Here is a 13346-nt window from a genome sequence, read left to right on the forward strand (position 1 = left end):
AAACAGTATATTGTATTTGATCCAAACTAATATATAACTAATCCTTATTGCAGAGATCCCCAACCATTTGAACCAGTGAGCAACATTCAGAAGAAAAAGGAGTTGGGGAGCAACACTAGCATGAAAAATGTTCTTAGGGTGCCAAATAAGCACTGTTATTGGCCATTGTGGATTGTCAACCTACATTGAGGCTCTGTTTGGCAGTACACCTGGTTTTTATGTAACTAAAACTTGCCTCCAAGCCAGGAATTCAAAAATAAGCTCCTGCTTTGAGGCCACTGGGAGCAACACCCAAGGGGTTGGAGAGCAACATGTTGCTCACAAGCTACTGGTTGGGGACCACTGCCTTTTTGAAAGCAATACCAGCTTATTGGGTTTCTTTAATGTTTACATGATTTTCTAATAGACTTCATGTATGAAGATCCAAATTACGGAAAGATCCATTATCCAGAAAGCCCCAGGTCCCGACCTTTCTGGATAACAGGTTCCATACCCGTATCTAGAAAGCCCCAAATTATGGAAAGGCTGTCTCCCAAAGACTTCTTTTTATCCAATATTCCAAATGTTTAAAAATGATTTCCTTCTTCTCTGTAATAATAAAACAGTACCTTGTATTTAATCCAAACTAAAATATAATTAATCCTTATTGGAAGCAAAACCAGCCCATCGACTTTATTTAATTTTTACATGATTTTCTAGTAGATTTAAAGGGATCCTGTCATCGGAAAACATGTTTTTTTCAAAACACATCAGTTAATAGTGCTACTCCAGCAGAATTCTGCACTGAAATCCATTTCTCAAAAAAGCAAACAGATTTTTTTATATTCAATTTTGAAATCTGACATGGGGCTAGACATTTTATCAATTTCCCACCTGCCCCCAGTCATGTGACTTGTGCCTGCACTTTAGGAGAGAAATGCTTTCTGGCAGGCTGCTGTTTTTCCTTCTCAATGTAACTGAATGTGTCTCAGCAGTGCCGGGCCAACGCGGGCAGGCGCCCTAGGCAGCCTGGCCCGGCAAAGCGCCCAATACGCGAGTGCGCATGCGCAAAAAGACACAAGTGCGCATGCGCGAAAAAATACGAGTGTGCATGCGCACTTTCGTTTTTCGCGCATGCGCACTCACGCAAACGTTGGCCAGAGCAGGGACCGGACTAGGAGATAGCAGAGGCAGAGAAGGTGCGTGCCTGGCGCCCCTCCAGCTTTGCGCCCTAGGCACGTGCCTACTCAGCCTACCCCTAGTTCCGGCCCTGTGTCTCAGTGGGACATGGGTATTTACTATTGAGTGCTGTTCTTAGATCTACCAGGCAGCTGTTATCTTGTGTTAGGGAGCTGCTATCTGGTTACCTTCCCATTGTTCTTTTGTTTGGCTGCTGGGGGGAAAAAGGGAGGGGGCTGATATCACTCTAACTTGCAGTACAGCAGTAAAGAATAATTGAAGTTTATCAGAGCACAAGTCACATGACTTGGGGCAGCTGGGAAATTGACAATATGTCTAGCCCCATGTCAGATTTCAAAATTGAATATAAAAAAATCTGTTTGCTCTTTTGAGAAATGGATTTCAGTGCAGAATTCTGCTGGAGCAGCACTATTAACTGATTCATTTTGAAAAAAAAAATTTTCCCATGACAGTATCCCTTTAAGGTATGAAGTTCCTAATTACGGAAAGATCCATTATCTGGACAGCTGCAGGTCCCGAGCATTCTTGATAACAGGTCCCATACCTGTATAGTTAATTTTGATTATTAATTTTAAGTGAAGCAAGTGCAAACATATAAACCATCATAAGATTTTCAAATGTAAGGTATAGGGTCTAATACTGACACATTACTTATAGCTAACTTTAATTTAAACAAAAGAAGAAATCTTATGCAATTCATAAGGAAAATTGTTTTGGGCTTCAGTCAATTCCTCCAGACAGGGATAGAGACGCATTAGATAGCTCTGAGCTATGTGTAATTATAACAAGGGTGTAAAAACCGAGCAAAGCCGGCAGTGGAACCTTTCCTTCCTTTACCCTGAGACCTTAAAGGGTAAAATGTAATGTTTAAAAAAAATGTAAAATGTTACGTATAAAAGAAATACTAATTCTAGGCAACTTTACAATATACAGAAATAACCACTTTTAAATGATGTTTAAGTTATTAGTAGATGTAGCTGTTACTGAAAGCAGTATCTCTTTAGTACTTTCTATTCTCTGCCCAGGTGGTTCTGGGTTCCATAACAATGAGGTAGAAACCAGTTTATTAACAGACCTATGAGCCTGCATGCAGCACTAAAATCCCCTACGTTGTTTCAAGAGACAGATATACTGTAGCTGTGCAAGTAGTAGCTGACAAATGCTGCTTTCAATTGCAATTATAGTGAACTTTGAAGTCACTGAGAATTTGCAATGAATGTTAATTTGAAAGTTGCAACTGCATCTGACTTGTAGGATGCGTTTTGTTGATCCGACACCTTCCTAAAAAATCTCCCATGGAGTTTAGCCATAAAGGCGGCCATACACTGGCTGATAAAAGATGGCGAGCCTGTGAATGTTGCCAGCAGACTGACCTCAATGACCGGTATCTGGCCAAAAATCAGGCAGATATTGATCAACCAGGTTTGTTTTTTTTTCCCTGCATGTACAATAAAGTATATGCTGAGCATTCATAAGCCTAGAATACACAGGCCATACACAGGCCAATAAAAGATGACGACAGACCGAGTCAGCAGCTTATCGGGCCATGTGTGAGGCATTCTGACGGACTTCAGATGATCAGATGAGCCCGAAATCGCCAAACGAGCGGATCTCTACACCTAGGGCCATCTTTATACTCCACAAGGGATACCTGGGTAAGGGGCGGGGCAAAGATGGCAGAATCAGTTGCAGAAAAGGCTTTAATGATAAACAGACCCCCCAGTGAGTTTAAAGGGGACCGGTCACCCAGAAAAAATATTCCAAATCCTATTTAATCCAAATACTGTCAACATTAAATAGGCTGGTTTTACTTCCAACAAGGATTAATTATATCTTAGTGTGGATCAAGTACAAGGTACTGTTTTATTATTACAGAGAAAAGGGAAATCATTTTCAAAAATTTGGATTATTCGGATAATATGGGAGACAGTCAATCCGTAATTTGGAGCTTTCTGGATAACAGGTTTGTTGATAAGGGACCCCATACCTGTATGACTGCTGGGGAAGGACTTTTACTCAGTTTACTTAGTGTTTAAAATGTTTCTCTGACCTTCTCTCTGCTAGGTACTATATAAATGTATTTTATTGCTGGATGCAAGGACTTCGACATCCTAGTCACATTCCAATCTGATGTGCTTTTTGGTCAATGTGCCTATCTTCAAATCATTTTTTATCTATATAATGTCAGCACATTTAAGCATTGCTTAACAGTCTCTTCTTCAGTGGTGCTTGCATCTTAAGGTACCTATCCCATTCACACAAAATTATGATCAACTGCATCAGATTAAACTGTCTTTATGTTTTTAGAGTTGCTTTGGAGTGTGGGATGAAACCAAAATACACTACACACAAACAGACAATATACAAGCATGTAGGAATTGGCCACACCGGAATCAAACTCAGGACAACAGCAAAGCAGAAGTGCTACCATTGAACCACCCCGTGTTTTTATTTTATTATTGTCATATTGGGCTCTTTGGTCCTCTCATTTGTATTTTATGTGCTTAAAGTGACACTAAGAATGTTCTTTTCAAACTATTAATATACATTAAAATTGACCTATGTTGATCGTTGTTTTCACTGATAGTTCTGCTTTTGTAAGTAATTGCAAGTTCGGATAATTTTGCTAACCAACTACTGCTGCACAAATATGGCAGATCCCTCATAGAGGAACATGGGACTAAGAAAGGCAATGTAAAAGCATCAGGCAAATACTTTGATGGCAAACAATTATAAATAGCATTAAAAGACAATGTTATGATAGATATTAAAAAAAGTTTATTTTATGTTGTCAGTATCTCTTTAAGCATTACTTTAGTAGACACACATGTAAATACAGAACACACTGCACCGTGCCACCTAGGCTAATAGGTTTAAAAGAATATCAATAGCTGAAATAAGAAAACGATTAAAGAAATTCTATGAATAAAATTAGAACCTACTAGTAGGATAGGAGCTGCAAAGGGGCCTGGGAAGTTTGGAACCTAGAAAGCATCAGGCTTTTTTTATTATCTGGCTAGAGGTGTTCTGCAAGACAACAGGTACCCCTCAGGCCCTTCCACTCCACTACAGGCAAGGCAAATTGGCAATGACTCACTATTTAATAGTTTGCGGTCCCAAGATTTCTGATGGTGGCCCTGGAGACCTTTGCAGTGTGCTGCAGAAAATTTCAGCAATTCACATAACACAGATTATAAGTGGGTGGTCTAATATATTCCCCAAACTGTTTCCAAATTCAACAGTGAACAATCCAGGTTCATGTAGTCAGGATCTTGTGCTGAGCTCGGAGATAGAACGATGCTGAGTTTTAAACACATACCTATTGTGTGGGTTTCAAGCCTGGAACCAGATCACAGAAAAGGTAAATTCCTCTGACATGAAATACGTTGACAATTAAATACATCTTACATCTACAAAACATATTTTTGGGATCAAAATCAAACCACACTTTTTTTAATCTATTCATCCAGGATCATAGTTTTCTCCTGGGAATGAAAGTTTTCCCACATTTGATGTTACTCTGTACAAATCCGCTGCAGGAAGTGTATAGAGGGAATTAAATTCTGCTGTACAAGAAATCTTGTGGAAATGTTAGTGCACTCCTGCAGAAAATCAGAATCACATGAAGAAAGTAGGGGTGTACAGAATCCTTTGTGAAAGATTTTGCCGAATACTGAACCGAATCATAACCATAATGTGCAGGGTTGCCACGTTCTGTCCCGTGGAACTCCACAATGCAATAGGGGAGTGTGATGCATGGGGCGGATCCGTGACATCAAAGGCGGAGCTATGACATGACAATTGCAGATTGGACGATCACAGGAAATCCTGCCTGGTTTTCCCAATTTGGAAAACAGGGCAGGTAGTTTCGACCTGTAAAGCCCTTAAAAAAACAGGCTTTCCAGCTCAAAACCCGAGGTGCCAACCCTATATGTGATTCAGGGAAACAAGGGTAAAAGAGTATGACGTGGTTAAAAAATGTGTGACTTCCATGTTTGTGCGATGAAAAGTCACGTGATTTTTTTGGATTCGGTTAGGACATCAGTGGGATTTGGCAGAGCCCGAATCCTGGCCAAAAAGGCCAAATCGTGGCCGATTCCAAGATGCGGTGCATCAATAGAAGAAAGGGATATAATATAGGCAGGAGGTCCATTATACAATGGTCACCAGGTGAGGCTGAGCTGCTAGCAAAGTTTCAGCCTAATCTATGATTGAGATAATTTCCAGCAGATTTACGAAAGATGAACTACAGTTTATTAGTCCAAACCAAATCTACATTTTAATTTTAATCTTATTTAACCTGGAACTGCTGAAAATGATATGGTCCAAAAACTACAAATATTCCATTGACTGGACTACAGGCTGTTCGGTCAGATATCCTAAAAGTCAGTCCATATATGGCCAGTATTTGACACTCCCTAAATCTATAATAGACAAAGGGGCTCCATTACGAGGTTTTAAAGAAAAAATTCCAAAAATATTTATAAACTGCAAAGGGTGACTATACCTTTATTTTCCATGTACAGTAGAGCAAAGTGGACCAGGAGAAAATAGTGTAAAATCTGGGAGAATGGAAAAGGCAAATGTATAAAAGCAATTTATTCTGAGTGCTCAAAGGATATAATCACAGGATTTTGTTTTACTATGAAATACAATATATACAATAAACCATTGGTAATCATTGATTAGCTTTTTTTTAGCCAACTGTAGGTAGAGGAAAGGAAAACCATTTAATTGGTTGCTACGTGTTACTGCCATGCTCAGCCATGTTACCAAATGCCAATTTGTTTGATATCTGTAGAAAAGTAATATGAAAAAGCTAACAGAAATCGAGACCCTGGATTTCAACTGGATGTTATTTACATATAGCGGTATCGGATCCATTATCCGGAAACCCGTTATCCAGAAAGCTCAGATTTACAGAAAGGCTGTCTCCCATAGACTCCATTTGATCCAAATAATCTAAGTTTTAAAAAAAATATTTCCTTTTTCTCTGTAATAATAAAACAGTAGCTTATCCTTGATCCCAACTAAGATATAATAATTCCTAATTGGAAGCAAAACCAGCCTTATAGGGTTTAAGCACACGGGCAGATTTGGGGAGATTTAATCGCCTCTTCTGTGACAATATCCCCGAACTGCCTTCCGCCTGCTATAATGAGAAAATGCCAGCACTAATGCACTCGCGGCACATCGATTTCTAAAGTCGCCCGAAGTTTCCTCGTGAGGCAACCGAGGCATTGGCATGAGGCATTGGCGCTGGCGTTTTCTCATTATAGCAGGCGGAAAAGCATGCAGGCAGGGAGTTTACATGCTTTTCTAGTAGACTTAAGGTATGAAGACCCATATTACAGGAAAATCCATTATCCAGAAAACCCCAGGCATTCTGGATAACAGGTCCCATACCTGAACTTATAAATGGGTCTTGGCAATGTAACCAGTTATAAAGTAATATGTCACTAGTGGAATTGTGTCTATATGGACACGGAACTCCTCAGAGACTCACTAATAATATACTTCTATTTTACAATTGGGGTAGATTATTCACTGTATATATACTCCCAGCAGCCAGAACATGGTGTGACCAAACCCAACCATGGGCCTCTGACCTTAGAGCTATGGCACACACGGCATTTTTATTGCCACTACTTGAAATGATAATTAAATGCCTCCTGTACTACAGCCTCTAGGCTTCACATTTGTTATGTATTGCTCAATGGTACAGTTATCTCCAAATTCACAGATTAGTGAACAATAACCTATAATCTTCCAATACATTTTAAAGAATGAGGTTTTTTTTAAGTCAACCAGCCTAGGGCCGTCCTCCCTGTCAGCTCTGTTCTATCTATATGATATGCAATGGGAAAACAGCAAAGATCTTATGGGAATAGATCCATTTGAAGTATATGGTATTTTAGTCTACAGTTTGAAACGGTGGTATCTGATGTTGCCCAAACACTCACAAATAATTATTCATTCAGTTTTACACTGCATCTTTTACTTCTTACATCCTCTTAAAAATGACTCCTAATGTACTGATACAGAGTCATTCTTCTGCCAAGTGATCCAACTACATATCCCATGGGCTGGTCTGTAGGAACAGTGCAATTTTGCCACTTTACTGAGCATGGTGGGACCACAAAAAATAATATAAAATGTGGGGAAACGTAAAAATCAGGAGAAGTAAAATGTAGGCTTCATTGTACAGGTATGGCATCCGTTATCTAGAAACCCATTATCCAGAAAGCTCCAAAATACGGAAAGGCCATCTCCCATTCTCCCTCCATTTTATCCAAATTATCCAAATGCTTAAAAATGTATTTCCTTTTTCTCTGTAATAATGAAATAGTAGCTTGTGCTTGATCCTAACTAAGATATAATTAATCCTTAGTGGAAGCAAAACCAGTCTATTGGGTTTATTTAATGTTTACATGATTTTCTAGTAGACTTAAGGTATGAAGATCCAAATTATGTAAAGATCCATTATCTGGAAAACATCAGGTCCTGAGCATTCGGGATAACAGGCCCCGTACCTGTATGTGTTTTCGTAGCAGTTAAAGAATACGGAAAACCCAAGGGAAAACTCACACTGGAACAGAAAGGACATACAATGTCTATGCAGGGTCAGGTCAGGATCATGTTAAAGGCCCTGCTGTAAATGCAGCAACACTTACCACTAAGCCACCATGGCTACAAGATTTTTAAAATCAATAAATCAGGTTGTCTTCCCCCCAATATAGCAGCTTTACTTTAGTAAACATTACATGTATTCTAATGTGGATGCCCACCTTTAGAACCCTATGACTGGGAGGTGGCAGAAAAGATTGTACACCCTTAGATAAATAGAAAATATAATTATATATTAATATAAACAGTTTTTGACACAAGTTCAACTAAACATTATACCTCGTTTTCAAGTGCAAAAATTATTTCGGTATCTTTATAAACAACTAATCGTTGTGGGGGTTGAACAAAATGGAATTGCTTGCTTTTGTTATCAGTTATCTGGGTGTTTATTAATTGTGTGTCAAACACAAGCTTCAAAGAAAAGGAAAGAGAAACCCTTCAGGTTAACCAACACATCTAGCAATTACATCTCTATTGAAACCTGAATACACAATTAAGATAAAATCAATATGCAGCCCAGCCTTCCATTTGCATTAGAACACCACAAATATCTTCCAGTCGAACTGACTGTACTTGCTTACTAGGTAATACTAGGTAACATAAATCTTCCATGCAATGATTAAGTTTTCAGTGTGGCCATCACCCTCTGATTGATAATTAATATGTAGGAGGAGGATCTATGTGCAGGCTTATACAGGTATGAGACCCGTTATCCAGAATGCTCTGGACCTGAGGTTTTTCAGATAAGGGATCTTTCTGTAATTTGGATCTTCATACCTTAAGTCAGGAATCCCCAACCTTTTTCACCCATGAGCCACATTCAAATGTAAGAAGGGTTGGGGAGCAACATAAGCAAGAAAATAGTTCCCGAGGATACCAACGAAGGGCTGTGATTGGCTATTTGGTAGCCCCTATGTGGACTGGCAATACAACTGGTTTTTATACAACCAAACGTTTCCTCCAAGCCTGGAATACAAAAATAAGCACCTGCTTTGAAGCTACTGAGAGCAACATCCAAGGGGTTGGAGAGCAACTTGTTGCTCACGAGCTACTGGTTGGGGATCACTGCCTTAAGTCTACTAGAAAATCATATAAACATTAAATAAATCCAATAAGTTGGTTTTGCTCCCAATAAGGATTAATTATATCTTAGTTTGGAACAAGTATAAGCTACTATTTTATCATTACAGAGAAAAAGGAGATCATTTTTAAAAATTTGGATTAAATGGATAAAATGGAATCTATGGGAGAAGGCAATTCTATAATTCAGCTTTCTGGATAACAGGTTTCCAGATAACTGATTCCATACCTGTACTGCTTTCCAGTGGAAAAGAAAAGGCTTTTTGCAGCAGACTAAAATGTCTCAATTTTGTGAGATCTGACAAATAATGTGCAATTTCAAATGGCCTCCTGAATTTATGTTTCTGAAATTAACTGCACAAGTACTCACCGCCGGATAAACAGGGGTCATCAACTGGCCACCATAATGTTATGAGCCCTGCACCAAAGTGGTTTAACATCACTCTGCCTCCCCAAAGGCCACCCAATCCACAACACAGTAGACGCCCAATTCTACCCAGTTTGCCTGCACTAGTACCTGTGAATAAACAGCAGATCAGCTTAAAGGAACAGTAACACAAAAAAATGAAAGTGTTTTAAAGTAATGAAAATATCATGTACTGTTGCCCTGCATTGGTAAAACTGATCTGTTTGCTTCAGAAACACTACTTTAGTTCATATAAACAAGCTGCTGTGTAGCAATTGCGGAAATTGAAAAAAGGCTATATGGCACAGGTTAAATAGTGGATAATAGATAACACCATTATGTTCTTCAGAGCTTATGTGCTATTGCTGAGCTTTTTCTCTTTTGAATGGCTGTCCCCACTGTTAAAGGAACAGTAACATCAAAAAATTTAAAGTGTTTTAAAGTAATAAAAATATAATGCAGTGTTGCCCTGCACTGGTAAAACTGGTCTGTTTGCTTCAGAAACACTACTATTGTTTATAGGTGGGACTCTAGAGGACATCCACACTTGGGGGCACGTTTACTAAGGGTCGAATATTGAGGGTTAATTAACTAACTATTCAACGGTCGAATAGTCGAACGATTTTTAGTTAGAATCGTTCGAATCAAAGTCGAAGGTCAAAGTAGCCTATTCAATAGTCGAAGTACCCGGAAAAAAACTTCGAAATTCAAAGTTTTTTTACTTCGAATCCTTCACTCGAGCTTAGTAAATGTGACCCAAAGTGTTAAACCTTCTTTAACAGGAGAAATATATCCAAGAGGGCAGATGACACAGAAGAAATTGCCATCATGTACAGGAGCTAACAGTCCCACCAGCAGGTATGTAGCTGAGATTTAAATTTCTAAGTATAAAGGTAACAATAAACTGCTGTTCAGGCAAATGAGTTGCTCAGTGTGGCTCTACCTAATTTATTTTGCTCTAGTCCTTAAATTCCCCAACAATAAAGTCACCAAAAAGTCAGATCAATTGTCCTCTAGAATAGATACTAGGTCCCAAAATTATAACTGATATTTGTGACATTATTATTACCAGTCATGCTTTTGATGATGGTCTATTAATAGCACAATAAATATCCCCCATACTCGGAGCAAACACTTGTAGATCACACATTCTGCCAGGTTTGCAGAAGGAATCAACAAAGTTTCTCGCTTCAGCATTAACTTTCAGGCCAATAAGAAAAAAATTGAGGCACCAAGAGGCCAAACCCACCACTTGCCACCTACCATTGTGTTCAAATGGAATCAACTGATGGAAATAAATCTGGAGATATCAGGAAACTTTGACCTTGGCTGAAAAGTACAGACTTCTTAGAGGACCTGGCCAACATTCCCTCTCATTTCTTGAAGGCTGTGTGTATGCGCATATTATACACAAAAGCTATGAATATCTTGTAAATTATATCCTTATAAATGGTGAGTTCTGATGTCATCAGTTATAAACGGTGAGTTCTGATGTAATTTCTGTCACATGACTCACTAAAATTTGTGTATTATAATAAATAAATAAAGTACCCCCAGTTGCAAAATATAAAGATATTAGAAGTTACCTCGGAGTTCCATGACCTGTATAAAAACACTTCGGCCTCGTGTTTTTATATGGTCATGAAACTCCTCGTTAACTTATAATATCCTTATATTTTACAAGAGGGGGTACTTTATTCACTATATAATCTTTTGTGTACACTAAAAAAAAAAAGAAATTCAAACTCAGCTAAAGAGTTGAGTTAGCCACAATTTGCTGTGTGCTGGTGCCTTAACCTACGTGGAAAAGCACAACGGCTTATCTTAACAGTAATAAGGCTCTGGATCAATGCTACATTTCAATTACTGGTATGGGATCCGTTATCCAGAAAGCTCTGAATTACAGAAAGACTCCATTTTATCCAAATAATCCAAATGTTTAAAAATGATTCCCTTTTACTCTGTAATAAAAAAAAGTACAGGTATTGGATCCATTATCCGAAAAAAACATTATCCAGAAAGCTTTGAATTACGGAAAGGCCTTCTCCCATTGACTCCATTTTATTCAAATAATCCAAATTATTAAAAAGGGTTTCCTTTGTCTCTGTAGACTCGGCTCAGTGGTTTACAGGGTCGGTGACTCCCCCTCCAAGAGGTGCTTTAGAAGGTGAAAAATGACACTTTACACTTCAATATTAGAAAAACAGTGACACATAGAAAATAGAAAGTAATTGGGAAAAAGTCATTATTTTCTCAAAACAACTAGTTGTTTGAAGGTGAACAACTCCTTTAAGCAACCGGAGAGGTTGCACAGAATTTTATCACAGGCTTCTTATGAAATAAGGCACAACAGAGTTGACCACTACGGCACACAGACACAGGGCAGATGGCAGAGGATCTGTGTTTCCTCCATTGACATATTTATGTTGGCAGAGACACCACCATGTATGATATTTTCCTTTTTAGACCACCTAATCTAAAGTATCTTACAAATTATTTTTTTATTTGCCTCACTCTATCCTGAAACTCAATCCCTATAGGATTACTAGAATGAATGACCCTGACAACAATGCAGAGTGTATACTTTTTTTTTCCATAACCTAAATCGATACATGCCCTCTGATAATGAACCCCAAAGCTATAATTCAGATCACTTTCTGGCTGGAGAGCTTTTAAAGGACCAGTAACATCAAAAAAAATGTAATTGAACCTTAAAATTGCAAAGTCTTTATTAAGAAATAACTTACCGAAAACTCCGCTTGCGCTACTCTTCAGAAATCGCTTGGGCGATCCATCCTGCGGCGCTCGATTTCTCCTCCCTGCCTTCCTTATAGGAGACAGCCAGGGAGGAGAAATCAAGTGACGCGCGATGGATCATCGCTGTGTCGCCTTTTCTGAAGAGGAGTGGAAGCGGAGTTTCGGTAATTTATTTCTTGATAATGGCTTTGCGATTTTAAAGTTTAATTTGTCTTGGTGGTTTTTTTTCTATGTATACTAATGAATTTTTTTATTTTTTTTTAAAAATTGATGTTACTGGTTCTTTAAGTCAAATAATAATGCAAACACACACACACAAAAAAGATCAGATGCAATTTACCTTAGAAAATAGTTTTTAATAGTATAAGGTGAATGTGAAGTGTTCATAGTTGGTGCTGTACAAGACCCTGGTGAGACAATCACCATATTTAATTTTTTTTTTTTTTTGGTTTACCTGTTTCTATGTGCGTAGAAGTCCACATGGGTAGGGGTTCTGAACTTTTAATTTTTTCGCCAAGGCCTCAGACTTAATTCTCAAAGCAAAAGCTTCTTGCAGCGGGGATGTCACTGTAAAAATTTAATATACAGTTACTGATAGCTGCCTAAAATAGTTTTTTTTTTCATTGCTTCTATAAAAAAGAAAAAAGACATAACTGAAAGGTTTCTAAGAAGAAACAGCCTGTACTAAGTGAAACTCCTTTCAATCAGGTAGCTACCTTGCAGTTTAAAGAGATTCACCATTAGTATGCTAAAGAATGGCTACTTCTAGCAATTTTTCAATATCAAAAATATAGTTTTTTAATTATTTGCCTTTATCGTGTGATTCTTTCTATCTTTGTAATGGGGGTCACTGACCCCATCTAAAAAACAAATGCTCTGTAAGGCTACAACTGTATTGTTGTTGTTGCTAATATTTCTTGCTCAACTATCTATTCAGGCCTTTCCTATTCATATCTCAGTCTCTTATTAAAACCGGTGCATGGTTGTTACGGTAATTTAGGCCCTAGCAACCAGATTGATGAAATGGCAAACTGGAGAGCTGCTGAATAAAAAGCTAAATAACTCAAAAACCACAAATACAAAATGCAAACCATTTGCAGATAAACATAAGCATCCATTTAAGAAGAGCTATTGTATAAGGGGTAGGAGTTTGTAGCTGCACTTTGCCCTCTCCATCTACACCACGCTCCCATCCTAATCTTACCTAAAGCAGTAGGTTACATTTTGAAAAATTATTTCCTTTTTAGTTATAATAATAAGACAATGCATTGTACTTACACCCAAATAAGATATTATT

This window comes from Xenopus laevis, chromosome 8S (assembly GCF_017654675.1).
Source record: "Xenopus laevis strain J_2021 chromosome 8S, Xenopus_laevis_v10.1, whole genome shotgun sequence".
Classification (NCBI taxonomy): Eukaryota; Metazoa; Chordata; class Amphibia; order Anura; family Pipidae; genus Xenopus; species Xenopus laevis.